The sequence below is a fragment of the Monodon monoceros genome, unplaced genomic scaffold (genome assembly GCF_005190385.1).
Source record: "Monodon monoceros isolate NGI ecotype Baffin Bay Population unplaced genomic scaffold, NGI_Narwhal_1 Super_Scaffold_7, whole genome shotgun sequence".
NCBI classification, from domain to species: Eukaryota; Metazoa; Chordata; class Mammalia; order Artiodactyla; family Monodontidae; genus Monodon; species Monodon monoceros.
This window is the reverse complement of record NW_021703784.1, coordinates 925,707-939,326: the sequence shown is the minus strand read 5'-3', so window position 1 is coordinate 939,326 and position 13,620 is coordinate 925,707.

Sequence of the window (13,620 nt, the reverse complement as noted above, 5' to 3'; positions counted from 1 at the left end):
GTCGACTACTTCTTCATTTTCATTTCTTTCTTGCTCCTTTTTCTTTGTTGGACAACTTCCTCATTTGAAGATCCATTTTTGTACAATGTTGTGTGGGTTTGTCACTGGGAGACAAAGAGGTGACACCCCTACCTGCTTTGGTATCTGTGTATAAACTACATAACAGATGCACGGTGCCATAATCAGGGACAGACTTTGCAAGAAGTGACATGTTTGGGGATCTAACCCGGTGTACATCTGTTATTTATGTTGTGATTTATGAACGGGAAAGCTAGAAGTAAAGTTTGCATTTTATACAGTTATTCACAGTTAATACACTGGAAACCGATATATAAATTTTGTTGTTGGAAGACTAGTATTAATTAAGTAAATGTGATAATGGAAATCTGTGTATATCAAAACTATGCAGGGCTTCCCTGGTAGTGCAGTGGTTGAGAGTCCGCCTGCCGATGCTGGGGACATGGGTTCGTGCCCCGGTCCGGGAGGATCCCACATGCCACAGAGCGGCTGGGCCCGTGAGCCATGGCCGCTGAGCCTGCGCGTCCGGAGCCTGTGCTCCGCAACGGGAGAGGCCGCAGCAGTGAGAGGCCCGCGTACCGCAAAAAAAAAAAAAAAAAAAAAACTATGCAAAGTGAGAGTTACCTGTGTTGAAAGCAGACACTACATTGTGGGGCAGGATTTATATGGAGGCAAAGGTGAAAAATATTGGGCTTCCCTGGTGGCGCAGTGGTTGAGAGTCCGCCTGCCGATGCAGGGGACACGGGTTCGTGCCCCGGTCTGGGAAGATCCCACATGCCGCGGAGCGGCTGGGCCCGTGAGCCATGGCCGCTGAGCCTGCGCGTCCGGAGCCTGTGCTCTGCAACGGGAGAGGCCACAACAGTGAGAGGCCCACGTACCACAAAAAAACAAAAAAAGTGAAAAATATTAAATAACAGCACCAAGTTAGTGCTGGGTAAAATGGAGATGCACTGTTTCATAATCACTACGGTTTGGAAATGATGTAACAAGTGTGGGAAGTGTTATGTGGTACAATACTAACTCAAAAATCGGACTTCTTAATTGAAATTTTAATTGAGATAATTGTGGATTTGCATGCAGTCGTAAGAAATAATACAGAGATACCTGTACCGTTTACCCATTTTCTCCGAGGGTAATAACTTTCAAAACTACAGCACACACGAGGATCTTGACTTTGCTAAAATCCACCAACGTTTCTCAGATGTCTCTCGTCTTACTTGTTCTCATTTCTGTGTGTATTTAGTTCTATCCAACTTTATTGCATGTGTAGGTTTGTCTATCCACCATTAACATTCAAGGTAAAGAACATTTCCATCACTACACCGCCTTGTCCTTTTAAAACCACAGCCAGCTCCCTCCCCTCATTTTCTAATCTCTAGCAGCCACTAATCTACCCTCCATTTCTAAAACGTCAGCATTAAAAAATGTTATATACATGTAATTGTACAGATGTACCCTTTTGAGATTGGCATTTTCCATTCAGGATAATTCTGTGGAGACACACACACACATAGTGGGATGTATCAATGTGCCTTTCTTGCTACATTAGGATGTGTGCCATCCTAGGATTAACATGTGAGATTTGTAAGTGATGCATACCCCACAGGGCACCACTTACACAAACGGAGGGAGTTTGCTCATGAATCATCACCATTTTATATTCCAGAATTGCCTGGTAATTACGTAGGTGACGCAAACATTCTCCCACAGAGTCCAGGTTTGTTTACTGTAAACAATCACAGAGAAACCAGGTTTTCCTCTTAAAAGCATTCCATAGGTGGGAGCTCACACATTAGTGCTAACTGACAGGAGGTCCAGTCACCCTGTTTACACAGAGATTCAAACCGATACTTTCTCATCCAGGCATCCTCAGTTGAATCAAAGCACGTGTTTCAAAGACTCCTTTCCCCATCAAAAGACCACACGGATGTGGATCTATTTTTGGACTCAACATTCTTTTACTTGATCTCTAAGCTGCATGGCCACTTACAGTCACTTTACCTTTCTGAGCCTCAGAGCCCTAACACATAAAATGGCAATAATAATATATAATTCATTAAATTGTTGCGACAGTTAAATGTGAAGAGCCTGGCACGTAAAAGGTATTCAACACGTGATGGTTACTACAGTGCACGTGTTATCTGAACTCAAATTGGGTCATGTCAGCTGACAAGGGATTGTATTTTTTTCCCTATTTGAAACGGTCAATGTGGGAGATCATAGAAAAGCATAACAAAATCACTTTTAACCATTTAATAAATCATTTTGTAAGAATATAATGTCCAAAAAATGAGATACCCACAAAAATCCTGAACACACTGCTGTAAGTATGCAGCATATTAGTATGTATATATGTACCTGTTAATGTATATATGTACACAACGTAGTATACACACTAAATACCATGTCTTTGCTGAAGCTAGGCCGTGTGCCTAAAAGCTGCATGACAGGGCTTCCCTGGTGGCACAGCGGTTAAGAATCCACCCGCCAATGCAGGGCACACGGGTTGGAACCCTGGTCCGGGAAGATCCCACATGTCGCGCAGCAACTAAGCCCGTGCGCCACAACCACTGAGCCTTGCTCTAGAGCCCGCAAGCCACAACTACTGAAGCCCACGCGCCTAGAGCCCTGCGCACCGCAATGAAGAGTGGCCTCCACTCACTGCAACTAAAGAAAGCCCACGCGCAGCAACAAAGACCCAACTCAGCCAAAAATAAATTCATAAAATAAATAAATTCATAAAAATAAAATAAAAGCTACATGACACCTCCTCCACCCAACCAATCACCAACCTTTGGCAAACTCCTACTCATCCCACCAAGCTCACGTGTCACCTCTTCCAGGGAGTTTTCCCCATCTCTCCTCCCAGTAGACCCGGCTCACGTCTCTACTGCTAAATTGACATTTTTACAAGCATCTATGTGCTGTCCTTCCACATTAGACACTGAGGTCCTCAGTGGACAGAGACAGTGCTTTGGTCTTTTTACCCCCTGCAGTACCCTCTCCAGTCACATGTAATTCCCTGCCTTGCACACAGCAGGTACTTAATGTAGGTGCTTAATTGCTTAAGCTCCCTGTCCCTATGCCTCGGCTTATATACAGACAGACCCGGAAGAGACATGTGTTCCAGCTACGCCATCCACGTGTAAACATTCCAGTCCCATCCAGACATCAGAATGCAGCTGGCTCCTCGGACCGGGTTCCTCCTGGGGACTAAGGCTTTGGAACAGTGAAGCACATGCTATTAATGAGGGAAGGAGGCCACCCGGAACCCATTAGCAATGGATAAGCTGTCACTGCCATCACCTATTGGAGGCTCTCATCCTGCACAATTTAGAAGTGATCAAACCTCGGAAGTGGCGGATGGAACATAAGGAGTCCTGCTGCTGTCACGCTTTACTGTCTGCCGTCTCTCCAGCCAACGTAAGTTGTTTTGCATCGTTGCTCAGGGAACCAACACAAATCCAGGTTTCACCAGGGAAGGAGAACTGACCTCTCCAGGTTAATCAGTGTGGCTGGCCTCATCTGAGTTAAGATCGGGCCCAAGAGTCAGGAGCACCAAAATCAACTCCACTAAACTACCGATCTATGTCAGGTTACTAGGACAGGACTGAAAACAACAGGGATTGGGGCGAGAAGTGGGAGAAGTAACTGAGAGTTCTGAAGCCAGCTTTCAAGCCACAGTCAGAAATGTGAGATATTTGAGTCCAAATCAGGTCAGCAAACTCTCAGAATCAGCTGAGAGCTCCGTGGGAATAAGGCCCTGTCTCTCTCATCCTCTACACCCCTTCCCCTACTCTTAGCACCTTCCTTAGACAGTAACAGGCCAATCTTTAAAAGGCTCTTCCTCAAGTGGCGAGTCAGGGACCTAAGCTCCTACTAGCCTGTGGCCCCCCATTTCCCAGTTCAGGAACCCTGAAGGCCACCACACTCATCCACGTCGACCCAGATGAGGAAGAAACACAGAGGACAGAGTGTGAAATCCTTTCTCTTTTTAAAATGGAGTTGGCCTGAATGTGGCATAAATTTCTTCCATTCGTTTCCTATTGGCCATATTCTATGCTCAGGTACCTGATGACCCCAACTGCAAGGAAGGCCAGAAAACAGTCTCGCCCAGGAAGAAACCACAGGTCTGCCCACCAGCTGGCAGACACTGTCCTGATCTCCTTTTGTGTTCCTTTTTCTCGGAGAGATAAGGCCAGAGGAAGAAAACTTCCAACATGAGATTCTTAAATCATAATTTAATTCACCACCTCCAGCTTATTCTTCCTCTAAAGGTGGAACAGTCCTTGGAAGACACCTCTGGGGACTTGACAGTTACCCAGCTGACCAAGTTAGGTAGCCAGAATTAGGAGGCCCCCTTGACCTGCGTCTAATACGCAAGCAACAAACGTTCCCTGTGTTTCTATTTATTTGTTCATTTATTAAACATGAAATATTTATTCAGCATCTACTTTACGAGAGCACCGTGCCGGCTAGACAGCTCCAGTTCCAGGAAGGAGAGGGTATGTATCGGGTGGACTGGGTTTTATTCGAGGTCTATAACCTACTCACAGCAGCCAAGCCTGGTCCTGGCTCCCCCGAGATTTGGGGTTAGATGCTGACGGCGGGGGGAAGGCTCCCCTGAGCACTGGCACCGAGTGTGTGAATCTCCCACTTCTCCCCTCTGGATCCCTACTATTCTACTGGCCCTGGTCCCCACACCCCCCTCGATCAGGATGTGCCTTTCTGCTTATCTGCATCTTGATTATTTGATTATACTGTTTCTACATGTCACGTATAGGAATAAAGTTACCATTTCTCAGGATGCTGAAATGCATCTCTGCGTCAAAATAGCCACAAAAAGAACCTGAGAGAGGGTTTTTTGTCTGGTTTTGGTTTTTTTTTTTAACTATTGAAGATGCTGATAGCAGTTTGTCCTATAAGAAAGGACAGCAGAAGCAGGGCAGAGGGCAGCGAGGAGAATGCTCTGTAGCTCAGGCAAAGGGGGTCAGGCTCACAGCCCTGCATCTCCCGCAGAAGTCTCCAAGACCAATGGCTTCTCCACGAGATGCAGCCCTCATGTCGCTGGACCCTCCTCCCCACCCCTCCGGAAATGCTCAGCTGCTGAGGGCGTCTCCAGGCTCAAAAGGGCTGGATGTCCATTTATATGAAAGGTGAGGCTAAAGAAAACAGGCCTGAGAAGGAACCAAACCCATGCCCTTGCCATGTCTGGTCCCAGGGTTCACAGGAGGGTGAGCAGGTGGGCAAGTTCTGCAGGACAGAAAAGGACAGAAAGAGGCCGGCACCATTTCCTTCTGCACCTGGTTTGTTGTTTGGGGACCTAGTCATCCCCGTGTCTAGGTTTGAAGGGGTCCACATGCATGGACGTGTTTCAGGGGAAAAGGCAAAAGCTCACGACTCTCGGTGTGAACTCACAGCCTGGACAGTGAGGTCTGGATGCTGCCCAGGGCTGGCCCGTGAGCAAGTCGCCGAACGCAGGCCTGAACGTATTCGAAAGAGACGCCAAGGTATGCCTGTGTCCAAGCATGGATGCTGGGCAGACGGAAAGAATCCAAGAATGAAGTGGAGAGACTGGCTGAGATGCCAGGGTGGGGTGTGTGGCCAGTGTGCGGAGGTGAGGAAGGAAGCTTCCAACCCTCCTGCGGACGGGGTGCAGCCGGGGCTCGGCAGACCACCTGGGCTCCATGTAGACAGGTGGCAGGTGGACCAGGCCCAGGCTGGCTCAGAAACCTTCCTCCCTGGGAACCATCTATGAGGCCTACTTTCAGAGTCAGGAAAGAGGCAGAGATTATAATCCTCTTTTTTTCATTATCGACCCAGAGAAACTGGGATCAAGTAACTTGTGTCTCCTGCTAAGACCCTCACTCATTCAGCAAGTACTAAGGGGCTACCAGCACTTCTTCCTTCACCGTGTAAACAGGAGCTCACGCTCCTTTATGATTACAGGCTAGAAAGCAGCCTTTCCACTGCCAAGTCTGCCTCGCGGGTAGGACCTGGTGTCTGGTGAAGGGAAGCAGTGGTGAGGGGCACAGTGCATACGGCAGAGGCAACAGAAAAGAGCCTTCTGTTCTCAGCGCCTGGTCGCACAAAGACACAATGATAAATCTTATACTTTTAGAAGGAGCACCTAGATGTGTCCACCCACCCATGACCGTGGGAACCCTGTGTCCTTACTAAGTTAGGCAGTGGAGGGTAGAGAATGAATTTGTTTGCCAGGAGATGTACCAATATCTTTGTGAGGAAAACCTTCCCGAGCCCTGGCCATGTCACACACACGCAAGCCCTTATGTGTGCATCACACTGAGCTGGGTGCTCTGATGGCACAAAGGAAACTTAAGACACAGTCCCTTCCCTGCGGGATCCAACAGTACAGCTTAAAGAAGCCCCGAATAACAAGTCAAGGGACCATATGACTAAGCGCTACAGGCGAAATCCAAAGGATGTGAGGGGGGGGGTGGAGAAAACGTGCAGGGCTGGAGCACGGAGACCTCAGCGGGGAGGTGGATGGACAGCTGGGCAACGAGGGACAGCAGCGTTCAGGCGCAGAGGACGGGGGGCTTCCAGGCAGAGGAGGCAGCTGAGCTGAGTCCTAGTACGGGGAGGAGCAGGCTCCCGCATCAGGGAGGGATGGCTTTCCTGGACTGGAACAGAGGTGTTTTCCGGAAAAGCAGTAAGAGGCAAGTTAGTGATGGAGCCAGGTCATGGTGGAGCTAAAAAGAAAGTATGGGGAATCGCTGAAGGCTTTTGATGTTTTAGGCAGGCAACCTGCAACCTGCTATGTAGAGCAGGGCTGAGGGATCCAGGAGCCAGGTGGGACACTGGCCGTGGGAGCAGCAACTATGTGTTGAAGGACCTTGTGTAGTTTGTTTCCTGATTCAACATAGGAAACAGAGGAGAGGGGGACGCAAAAACGATCCAGAATTACAACCTACGCGATTTTAAGGAGGAGCACTGTCTACGAGACTGGAGAAGACGGACGGGAGAGAAAACTCGAGGAGGTGGGGTCACGCAGGCGTCTGGAGTGAGGGGACAGGGGGACAAGTGGAGACGCCTTGGAAACAGCCGCTGAACCAGCTGTCGATGTGACGTCGGCATCGGCTGCGGAATGTCACCAGCACACCAACGCAGTGGAAACGGGGCAGAACTGCGTCAAGAAGGAAAAACTTAAAGTTCTGGCAAAAACAAAAACGCAGGCGGAAGACCATAAATGAGGTTAACAGACAAGTGCCATTCTGGAAAATGTTACTGCGGCAGCCTATACAACAGGCAAAGGATGGATGTCCAAGCTATAGAAATAATTTCTCACCAAAGAAAAGGAAAAAGAAAAAAAAACACTAATTACCTAATCAACCTGATACAAGAGAAAATACAAATAGCCCATCAGCGTACGTGGGAGAACTGGGCCTCACCAGAATTGGGGACCCGGGGGCCAAGCCAGTGGAATGTGTAGGCGAGTCTGGATGTGACCCTGCTCCTTCCTAGCTGGGAAAGCTCGGGCCAGGCCTTAACCCTCGCTTTATTATCTGCAGAAGGAGAATGAGAACAAGAGGCATGATCTGAAAGGTCTGTGGTAAGGGTTAAATAAGTTAACGTATGTAAACCACTCCAAACAGTGTCTGGCCCAGAGTAAGTGCCATGCAATTGTTAGCTATTATTAATAATAGGAAAATACAAATTAAAATAATGAGATATAATTTTTCACCCACAGGTTGTCAAAAATTTTAAAGGATGACAATTATCAAGTGTTGACAAGGATTTGGGTGAAATGATACTCCTAAACTCTGAGTGGGAATATAAATTGGTACATCTACTTTGGAGGGAGAAAAATGGCATATTTTACAAAGTGGAAAATATGCCTACTTTAGAACCCAGCAATTCCCCCCTCTGAATATATGCCTTAGAGAAACTCCTGCAAATGTGCACAAGAAAACACATGCCAGGATGTTGACTGTAGCATGTTTTTTGTTGTTATTAGCAAAACATTGGAAAGAATGTAAATTTCTATAAATAGGAGAAGGCATCAGAAAAATAATTCAGTCTATGTAATGCTAGAATACCATCTAGCAATTGAAAGGCATAAATAACCAAGTGGCCGGTGACAAGCGCTAGCTGCAGTTTGAGTCGCTCATGGATGCCATGAACACAACGTGCAGTGTCACCTCGGAACCACTGGAGACCACGGGAACAGGGGTGTCGGCTGAGGGGAACTTTAACTTTACTCTTTCTGTAATGTTTTATTCCTTCAAAAAGAAGAAAGAGCATTAGATGCAAAGGAGACAAATGCTAAGTTGCTGATTTGGGGTGGGGAGGATATTCATGTGAGTTACATTATTCTTTGTGCCTTTCTGTATTTCTAAATTTTGGAAAAAAAATTTTAAATGCTCTTTGAACAGATGTTCTGAGTGTCACCTAAATTACTTCATGAAAAAAAAGAAGAAAAGCAGTAAAAGGAGGGCAGAGAAGCGGGCCTTAGAAATAACACATTCGGAGGCAGAGGTCAGTGGAGAGGGACCTGGCCAAGACCCAGGAAATCCACAGAAAGAGGGACGGGCCCTTGGAGACCACGTGACCCACGGAAGGGGTAAGTGCCAGGGAGAGGTCTCTGTAGCCTTACAAATGCCACGAGGGTCCCTCTGGATGGGGGGTGCAGGAAAAGGGTGGACCAGGGAACAGACCGCCAGCTTCCGAGGCAGGGTGCGCATAATCTGCCAGAGGGCAGACCCATCAAAGGAGCCCAGGTGGACTAACTCCTGGGGTGGGAGAGAGCGTGGGCGAGGGGAGTGACCTGGGAAGCAGGGACCCCACGGGGGGGCGGCTACAGGAAGAGGGAGCCTAGGTGGGGGTGAACATTGGTTCAAGACCCCGAGCCCCTGCTGTCGACAGAACAAAGGGAAGGAGACTGGCTGTGGGCGCAGCTTTTATGATGCTGGAGGCTGGGAAGAGGGGAGTAAAGTGCCCCCAGAGCCAGGCGGGGCTGGCACCCTGCCCCAGCCCCTGAGGGCAGTGCCGGCCCCAGGACACCGGCTGGGCAGGGGCAGCCCTCCTGCAGAATCACTCCCGGTGCCTGGGGCACGCACAGAGCCTGGAGAACCCACGTGTGTCCAGGCAGCCGTCCTACCAACGCCCCCCACCCCACCCCGAGGCAAGGCAAGGCGAGCTGGCAGCACTCCCTGGGGTGGGGCTGCCCAGCAGATGCACACTCGCTCATTAAGTGACTTGCATATGGAGTGGAGACACCTCTCCCCCTCACCCACCCAGGCTCCCACCCGTCACGTGGCCCGGGAGCTGCCAGCACCCCCCCCCCCCACCGCCCCAGTTCCCCGGGAGCACAGCTCACAGCCAGGCGCTCACAGCCACAGCTGCGACCACGGCTGCAGCTCAGTGCAGGGGCGGAGCAGGGGAGGCCTGGGCGCTCAGCTGTCATCCCTCCTCTGGGAACGGCGAGGTCTCTCTCAGAAGTGACGGAGACAGTCACGGCCCAGGGCCTGCACTGTTTCCCTGTCACTGCCCAGCGGTCTCTGCACCCACCTGGAATCTTCCCGGGAGCAGCCCCCAGCCAGCCAGAGAGAAGGGAAGCATGTCACCCTCCCCGGGGGTGAGGCATCTCCCCACCATGGGCTCAGTGGTCCATCAAGGGGCCTCTGTCTCCTGGAAACCACAGAACCCCTCCTTCGCGGCAGGCAGGGCTGGGGGGCCCTGGGCCCTCAGGAGACTGGGGTGACCCCTGAGCACACAACTGGCATAAAACCCATCGCAAATAGAACACTAAACATAAAAGAAAAATTGAGTGTGTATTAAAGTTAAAAGAGCTCTCTTCCAGATCTTGTAAATTGCACCATCTTGGAGAAGGTTACAGAAGGATTTTTCTCATTGTTGGCACCCCCGCCCTGCACGCAGCCTGAACGCGCTCTGGGTGTGCATGTGGGTCATCCTGACACAGATGTGTGTGAATGCACATGCACACAGTTCTCAGGTGTGTACAGGAAACACACACAAACACACGGAGACATAAAACCTGCTTTCTCCTGTCTCTGGTCGTTGTTTCTTCCTCCCTGTCTATTAAGATAAAACCCTGCTTCCCCCAATTATCTTCCTACTGTCTGTCCTCAGGAGCCCTTCTCTGACAAATCCCACTATAGCAAAAACTGTCCGGTTTGATGTCAAGGACTGAATTCTGATTTCCACCTCCCATGTGTATGACTTCGGGTACATCTCTGGATGTCTCTTTGCGGCCCCCTCCTTTTGATGATAGGATTAAAAATAGCTCCCTCCAGAACATTACTGAGCAAATTCAGTGGGTAACGTATGTCTTAGCCCTGTTTGGTCTGGGTCTTCCCCAAAAGACAGATGCCAAGACAGCATTAGATGCTAGAGAGATTTGTTAGGGGAAACACCCATGAGGAAAATAGGGAGCAGTGGGGAGCTGTCAGACCCTAACTCAGGCCTGGGCCCGTGAGGGAGCAAGGGAAGGAATGAAGAAAGGCCGCTGACCACAACAATGCAGGAGGAGCTTCAGCAAAGCCAGGAGGGAGCCTTCGGGTCAGGCACCCAACCAAGAGGCTCATGTGTAAGACAGAGAAGCAAGGCTTCATTGGCTTGGGGCACTTTCCCAGGACGTGGGACCTAAAAGCCTGGCAAGGACCCGGGGATGGGCTAACTCGCTGCTTGGGGGGTTCTTAGAAGCCTGGAAAAGGGGTGCCTGCCCCCAGTGAATGGAAATGCTGGAGTTATCCTGGCAGACGCTGGAAGAAGGAACAAAGAAGGAGGGAGTGGGCTTGCTGGAACATGTGAGGTTTACGATCCACAAGAGGCCCTGGGGACAACCATCCACTGAGGAATGCCCTGGTGAGGGGCCACTCAGCCTCACCAAGACGCTGACCTCTGCAGGTCAAGGTCAATGGTAGGAGAGATGCTCCCAGAACCAGGCTGGTTAGTTTCCATGAGGATGACGGGGCCCAGAGTATGGAAGCCAGAAAGCCAGGAGCCAGGATTCCTATACACCTGGAAAGGAGGGAGCGCCAGCCAAGGGGGCCTGACCCATGGGGAGCCGCGGAGATGGTTAATAGATCACAGCGTGCACCAAGCAAAACAGCTGGCAGCCAGTGTTAATGACAGCAAGGACAGAAAGGCAAGACGGGGCGGCAGCAGCACACCAACGCCCTGCTCAGTCCTCACACAGCGCCCTCCATCAGAGCCAGGGCCCCGCTGAGTGGAGACACTACTTCGCTAGCAGTGGGGACCCTGCAAAGCTATGGCAGGTACACAGGGGTGGCCCCCAGTTCTCTACCATTTACTCTGGTGACCAGGCTCCGGGGAAAGAGAAATGTCCAGACATATCTAGGACCAGTGGACATTGATATGTGTCCTCCTGCCTGTCAGAGTGGGAATTTATGTGTGCCCACTCTAGAGCTTGTGGGCGCCAGGTAGTAATGGGAGTGTGGCTAAAGTCCAGGTTACAGTGGGCCCACAGAGGCCACCGAGCCAGCCAATGGCCAGTTCCCCAGTCCCTGAACATATAACCAGAAGTTTTGGTATACGTGGCAGTTGGTATCACTTATGTCAATTTGGGTTCCCCAAGAACCCACATTGCTGGGATGAGACGTACAAAACACTGCCTGGGAAATGGCTGTGAAGGACAGTGGGGAAGGGGATGAAACAGCCTGGGAGACTCCTCCAACCTCAATGCGGATCCCACGTGAGGGAGAAGGGGGGAAGGGGGGAGACGAAGGAAAGAAGGAAGGTCCCGGCTGGCACTGTAGGTCGAGTGAGATTTGACAAGGCAGACGGGGGGGGTCCTTGAGCCAAAGTCACACGTGGAAGGAGTCTTGCCTCTTCCCTCGGGGAGGCCTCCTGGGTTCTCCTGCCCGCTCACCTGCGGCTGGAGCGGCCGGGGGCACATGGCCTGGGCACAGAGGGGGCTTCAGGGCCCAGCAGCCGGGACATGGGTAACTCTCCCTCTCCAAGTAGGAGGCCCGAGGGGGTGCCCATGCCCACCCCGGGCTGGAGGGACGGGGGGGCACAATAGCACAGGACCCTTTGCTTCCTTCTCCCCTGGACTCTCCACAGCCCCATCTGCATTTGGCTAGTTTAGGCTGATTTTCGCATCCCTTGGTACGCATTTGGAATCAGTAATTCTGCCAACGTTTGTTGAGCACTTACTAAGTGCCAAGGGTGTGCTAAACACTAAAAGTGAAAAGAAAGACAGTTAGAGGCTGTCTCTGATTAAACAGTTTTCGATCTGGCAGACGAAGCAAATACGTGAACAAATGGGGCAAGGAGCTATTCGATATCCGTGGCACAGTCTTCGTAGCCTAGTGTGGACTTGACGGGACAGGCATCTGTCACAGGGTCGGTGGGGAGCACTGAGGAAGAGCTTCATCGGCGACATTTCAGGGCAGGAGTGGAGTCTGAAAGGTGAGCGCTTCCGCAGGCAGACAGGTCAGTGGAGGCTGGGGGACTGGAGATCAGGGCACAGCATCCGAGGCGTGGACAACATGGGGTACTTTGAAACTGCAAATAATTGAATATGTCTGGAGTTTAGGATGCCAGGAGGGGAGCAGCAGGAGGCAAGACTGACCTCGAGGTCAGATCACGGAGGCAAATTATATGGGCCTCACGAAGAGACAGGCTGTGAGGCACCGCTGACACTTTACGGGCAGCACCAAGACCAGATTCACATTCTTGAGACGAAACACGCTGACGTGTCGGCAGACGACGGACGACCAGGAAGAAGTCAGGTTCAAAGAGGCCCTCCTGATAACTCTGGGGAGAAAGGAGGAAGGTCTGCCATGCCAGGTGGCAGCAGGGATGGAGATGCGAAGGTGGATGCAAGAGATGCTCAGAGGATAGAACCTACTGGATGTGGGCTGGACCTGAATGTGTTTTCGCTGCTACCTGGGTACACGGTCATGCACAGCGGGGAGTGGACAAAGTGTCAAGATCAGTGTGGAACACACTGGGTTTGAAAGGCCTTTGGTTAATCAGCTTGGAGACATCCAGCCAATAGCCAGTTGGCCAAGAGAGTATGAAAAATAAGAACATGTTCTGGCCTGGGTATGAAAACGAGGATGCTTTTCAATCACTTAAATATTTGAGTGTTTTCTATGTGCGCTATAAAGAGAGGGGCTGGACAGGACCGTCTAGCAGGGACTCTGAAAAGAAGTGTGACGAAGAGGAAGTCGGCTAATCCCGCAAATTACACACACAGATAACGCCGCATGCTGGGGCGGTTCCTATTTTGAACAGAGACGTCGGATGTTGGCACCCAACAATTTTGGAGAAACTCCACTGCTTGCCTTGTTTCGCGTTACCCCTGCAAAGATGATTCCAAACACTCCAGTGGGACAGAAAGTGCCCCGGCTACGTTCCAGCGGCAGGAAAAGCATGTCTCAGGAAGGTGCCCATCTACCTGCTCCAGCAGGGTGCTCTGAGGGGACAGACAATGCAGGTGAGGCTCCTTTCCCTGTCCCCCTTGTGTCACCCCCTCTGCCGCCGCCAACCCCTCCTAGTCTCCTGAAGACAGGATGTTAGTGATGACAACCGTCAGGGTGACATGACAGGTGAGATTTATCAGCACTTCATCAGGCACTAATGATGCAC